The sequence below is a fragment of the Apium graveolens genome, chromosome 9, assembly GCF_009905375.1.
Source record: "Apium graveolens cultivar Ventura chromosome 9, ASM990537v1, whole genome shotgun sequence".
NCBI lineage: Eukaryota > Viridiplantae > Streptophyta > Magnoliopsida > Apiales > Apiaceae > Apium > Apium graveolens.
Window position 1 is genome coordinate 80,837,722 of NC_133655.1, and position 6,319 is coordinate 80,844,040.

Below are 6,319 nucleotides of genomic sequence, written 5' to 3' on the forward strand. Positions count from 1 at the left end.
TGATTACGGTTGTTGGGATGATAGGTGGCTGGCACTGGTTGCTGCGATCGCTGGAAATTGCTAACAACTGAGCTGATTCACTAGAAATTATGCACTGATCAGTCTCGTGGGCACTAGCACAAAGCTCACAGACACTAGCGATTTGATTAACTCCATAATTATCCAAAGTGTCCACCTTCATCGTCAAAGCCTTAAGTTGGGCATTGATAGCAGTTGCTGCATCCAACTCCAGAATTCCTGCGACTTTTCCCTGAGTCAGCCTCTGGGAAGGATTCTGGTACTCATTAGCAGCCATCAGTTCAATAGGTTCATAAGCTTCAACATAGCTTTGAGCCCACAAGGCTCCTCCTGATGTTATATCAAGCATGGTTCTAGAAGTAGCACCCAATCCATTGTAGAAACAACTAATAATCATCTAATCAGGCATGCCATGCTGTGGGCACTTCCTTAGCATCTCCTTATATCGATCCCAAGCCTCACACAGAGATTCTCCAGTTTGTTGAGCAAACTGAGTAAGAGCATTTCTAATTGCAGCAGTCTTCACCATAGGGAAGAATTTAGTGAGAAAATTTTGAGCAAGATCTTCCCAAGTGGTGATAGACCCTGCTGGTAGAGAGTATAACCAACACTTAGCTTTGTCCCTTAGAGAGAATGGAAAGAGGCGTAGCTTAATAGCATCTTCAGTTACATCATTGAACTTGAAGGTGTCACAGATCTCGATGAAATCCCTGATGTGCATGTTGGGGTCTTCAATAGGAGAACCCCCAAACTGAACTGAAATCTGTATCATTTGAATCGTGCTTAACTTGATCTCAAAAGTGTTAGCCTTGATGGCTGGTCTGATGATATTTGACTGAATGTCATTAATCTTAGGCTGAAAATAGCCCATCAAAGCCTTCGGATTTTCCGCTTGATCACCTATTTCTATTAAAGCTGGTTCTTCAACTTTTTTTCTTCTTTTACCTTCTTTTCTTCCTCAAAAACTTCCTTAGGAACTACCACAAGTTCTTCCTCGGCTTTATCCAGTGTTCTCTTACGAGTACGCGAACGCGTATGCATACACCCTCGCTAGAGTACCTGAAATAAAACAAGGAACAAAATAAGTAACAATGTTCGAGTCAATGAACTTTAACGACCACTGATGGAAAATACGTAAACTAAAAATTAACACTGCAGTCCCCGGCAACGGCGCCAAAAACTTGTTAGTCGCTAAACACGCGCTAATATTACACGTAACTATACGAGTTCGCAAGTAGTATATAATCTTTTCTAGTTCATTCCCACAGAGACTGTATTGATTAACTAATTAATTCACACACTTAAGCAACAATATATGGTTATTATTCAATGCTAAGATGATAACAAATTGAGGTTGTTTATGACTAAGAATTATGCTAACTATTATAACTAAGAGAATAAGATTGATTGAATTAATATATATGGCAAACATGGGATTCTAACTTCATTAAATACATCATTCAATAGCCTTATTGTTCTCAACCTTAGCATGCAATGGTGATGGCACTAATCAGTCAACACGAAACTGATAAACGCCAACTTTTGTTGCACGAGTACCATACTACCAGACATGCACAAAAGAGATAGAAGCTGAATAGATACCAATTCTATTGAGACCCTATATGTCTATAAAATTTGACAACATAACGGTTTAAGCACAAGTTATCTATCGTGATTACATAGGGCAAGTAAGATGGGTAAAATTACCTACGAATCATGCATAACAATATATCAACCTATGCTAGCATGGCAAGTTCTAAATCCTTAAATTCACTATCGCTTCATTAAGAATTAACACACTATCTTATAAGTTTGTGACGCTCATAAGACGAATACACACAACCAATACTAGGATATCAATCAATCACCACATACTAAGATATCAAACAATTTAACTACACCAATCCATAAATAAATTCTCTAGAACCCCACGATAATGATTAGCCCATAATCGGTCTCATCATCAACGTGGGTTCCGATGAAAGCATGGTATAACAAACGTAGTCTTTATAACGAATAAATATCAAAGTATAACACAAGGGTATAGGTTCAACAAAATAAGATACGAGCATCCAAAATTATAACTCAAAACAAAGATTCACAAGAATAAACTAGATCATTTTTGCCTTTGTTGATTCATGATATAGGTCTCTTGCCGTCTTCTCCTTACGCTTTGAAGTGTCTCTCGCTTGATTAATTATTAAAAATGACCTTATTTGAATATATATAGCATCCCTTTGCAGTCTGGAAGTTTCCCCAATTAGAATCGAATTAAAATCAGGATTCTTTGATTTCGCACCGGCGCGGCCGCGTGCTATCACAGCGCGGGCGCACTGCCTTTCTGGAATCCTGGCGCGGCTGCGCGCTATCATAGCGCGGGCACGCCGTCCTTCTGGGAAAAACTCAGATTTCATCTTTTTCCTTGCTGCTTCGAGCCGGCTTTCCACGAGCTTTTATTCCAACACCACCTTGACACCAAATTATCACCAAAACAATGCTAATTCACCTGATTCACAGATTAATATTTTGAAATGCAAAAATACTAGAAAACACATTAAAACACTTAGCAACTTGAGTACAAATTCATCAATTTAAAGATTATTAGAGCATTATAAGGTGTCATAAATGCCACTCAATAACATGAGTATCTATATCAAGAACATATAAACCATTAAACAAACGTGCAACCCCGTAGGTAACATTATTGAATGAAAAGGAACAAATATTGTTCTGAATCAAAAACGAAAAACCTTTCTTGTCCAAACAGGAAACTGAAATAATGTTTCTACAAATCGCAGGCACATAAAAACAGTTATCTAGTTCTAAAACAAGCCTAGTGGGCAACAGTAAACGATAAGTCCCTACAGCTAAAGCAGCAACCTTTGCTCCATTGCCAACTCGTAGGTCGACTTCTCCCTTTGCCAATGTCCTACTTCCCTACAGTTCCTGCATATTTATACAAATATGAGAACCACATCCAGTATCTAATACCCAAGATGTAGAAGTAGACAAATTAACTTTTATAACATAAATACCTGAATCAGAAGCAGTAATAACAACCTTCTTCTTCTTCTTCTTCAGATTCTCCAAATAAGCATGACAATTCCTCTTCTAATGACCTGCTTTCTTGCAATAGTGACAATCAACAACCTTTGGAACACAACCTTTAGGCTTCAAAGCTTTGGTCGGATCAGGTTTTGGATTGGCATTCGATTTAAATCCCATCTTCCTCTTGCCTTTCCATTTACCCTTTCCTTTGGCCTTCCCCTTATTCACCATCAACATGGGAGCAGGGGATGCCTTCTGAACATTGGTCCCAACAGTTTTTAACATAGCCAATAGTTCGGTGGGGTTCTTATATATCTCATTCATATTGTAATTCATCACAAATTTAGAGATTGAAAAATTAGGTCAATCTGGTGCTCCACAGTAATTGGGGCACCCAACTTGGCAAGGTACTCAATATACCCAATCATCCTTAGAACATGTGGTCCAACCGGATCACGTTCTCCTTGCTTACATGCATGCAATGATTTGAAAGTATCAAACCTCTCCTGACGAGCCTTTCCTTCAAACATACGTTTAAGGTGCTCAATCATATCACAAGAATCCATATTCTCATGTTATTTTTGAAGTTCAACACTCATGGTCGCTAACATGAGACATTGAACATCTGTGTCATCATCGATATGTTTCTGATAAACATTATATTGAGCATGGGATGCTCCTTCAGGGAGAGGTGCTGGGCAAGGGATATCTATGACATAGAGCTTGCGCTCTTGTTTCAGGACAATCCTCAAGTTCCTCTGCCAGTCAAGGAAGTTTGTTCCTGTTAGCTTGTCCTTCTCAAGGACTGATCGCACAGAGAAGTTATTTGAATTGATTGCCATTTTATATCTACAATGTTTAAAATACATAAAATAAATTAGCCTACAGATGATTATTAAATTATGTTCAAGTGATTATTCATATATATTCAAAATATATATCTCCCACTATTTTAACAAATTAATAGCCCTAACTATTAATTCGGAAAGAGTATCTTCTATATACTTTCTAATGAGCCAAGATCCAATTTTTCATAACGTTTTAGTTCATCTTTGGCTTTACTCCTAAAACATGATTCAATAAGGTAGACAAAATTTGTCAATTATATCAAGTATATAACTCTTGGATAGTTTAGTGGAACAACATTTATTCTTATTTATCCAATAAATCTCACCAAACTCTATGCCTCTAAGTTCACAATCCTATTGTGGTAACTTAGTTAAGTCAAAACTCAAAAGTCTAAAAGTATCATATACTTCAACACGTCGTCCCACGATAGATGGGAGTACTTCGCTCTGGCGAACCCACTCCTTATCGATCTAGGGTTTAATGTGTTAGACATATTGGAAGGCATATAAATAACTTAATATAAACATTAGGGTTTTTTTAGTATTATAACGATCATGATCCCATCATACAGAGATTCCCAATTTTTCCTTGAATAAAATACTTCAAATCAATACTCGTCAATGGTTTGATTTCTAGGTAGTGGAGGAGTCACATCGGTCTCGCTTAAAACCCACAGCCTTACAAGTTCTATGAACCCGTTGTTGACAAAATCGCCCCATATCGGAAATAAAGAAGATTCGTATTTCATTCCGTGTTTAATAAACACGAGAATCTCATAATCGTTTGTAAATTTTAAATCTTGAGTCATTATAGATTTTATCTTGTTTAGGCATGGTATGGGTGACGTATCTAATATATACATTCATGCATGATTAATCTAATTAAAGCATGCATCATTAACTATTATATACATACATTCATACATCAATATATAAAGTGTGGTATGTAAACGTGCTTGGTTATGGCCTTTATCCTATGTGATCCTTCCAAGCTAATGCAAGGATCAAGGTCAATCTATGGTGAATAAAATAAATACAATTACAATTACATGTCTTCATTCTTCTTGTCTTGATTGCTGCTTCTCCTATTGGATCATTCCTTCTTGAAGTACATTACATAAAAACAACCTATACTAATGTACTTACATAAGAAAACTCGAGTTACATTCGAGGTAATAGAGTTACAAGAATAATAAAAACGACATGCAAGTCGTATTTATAAACCAAAACCATAAACTTTAATCTAAAGGTCTTAAGGCCATAACCAACACCATGCTCAAGTAAACAAATAAAGTACTTTGAGAAAAAAAAAAGTAAAGCGGGGGCCGGGGGCGGCAGCCCCCGGACGGGGTCCGGGGGCGGCAGACTCTGGCTGGGGTCGAGAAAGATTTTTTTTTCTGATCTCTATCGCCGCCTCTCTCTTCGCTCCCTCTTGATTCTCTCACTCTTTATATTTTATTTTATTTTTATCTCCTTTTTCTCCCTGATCTCTCTTTATCATCCCCTGTTTCGTTGGTTGCCACTGCCGCCATCATCCTTTTTCGGTGAGTGGCCGCCAGCTACGATTTGGTGGTGTTGTGACTGCGTGCTTGCGTATATATATATATACAATCGTGTATATATGTGTGTTTATAATGGCATGTTGTGGGTGTAATCTATGTGTGTGCGTTGGTGTGAGTTTATGTGTGCGTCATGGTGTGTGTGTTATGTGTATACATATGTGTTGTGTGAGTGTTTAGTTCCCTGTATCTGTGTTCAGTCCGTGTGTATGGCTGTGTTATTTTCCGATTGTTCATGTGCTTCTGTTTTACTGTGGTGTTGGTGTGCGTGCTTGCATGCGTTTCTTTTTGGAGTTTTTTAAATTATATAATTATTATATTTTTCTGCAGGAATAACTTTGAGTAATATCCGTGATATAATTTATTCGCGCTAGACTAACTATTTTAATCGGTGAAATTCGCGCTGGAAATTCAAATTAAATAGGATACCCGCGATTTTTGCCGCCACCGACGATGAGCCTCGGCGAGCCAACGGTAGACTGTGATGACGCGGTTCGAAGTCTTAATATAAATAAATAATAATTTATAATTTCTACTTTCCAAAAATAAAAGTAGTAGTTAAATATTCAGTTTCTAGGTTGTTAGAATATGTGATTGGTTTGATTAGGATTGATCGATTGTTGGGTTGCTTGTTGATTTTGACGTCAAATTGTTTCGACGGGCAGTTCGATAAACGAAGGAAATGCTGCCCTATTTTCGGGAAATTAATTCCAAAAATACGGGAACGTATCCTGCAGATTATCGGGAATATCAATCGAACGCATAACTATATAATTATAAGTATTTTATGAACTCTAATTGCGTGTCGTGGTGAAATATTTTGTAAGATATTCAACCACCCTGATT

General features: G+C 37.4%; 1 non-coding gene across 1 annotated transcript; it reads left to right on the forward strand.

Moving 5' to 3' along the window:
* Positions 1-425: 425 nt before the first annotated feature.
* On the forward strand, positions 426-532 carry LOC141688447 (small nucleolar RNA R71). The gene has a single exon (XR_012561889.1). It is a non-coding gene; the product is annotated as a small nucleolar RNA R71 (small nucleolar RNA).
* Positions 533-6,319: the final 5,787 nt, after the last annotated feature.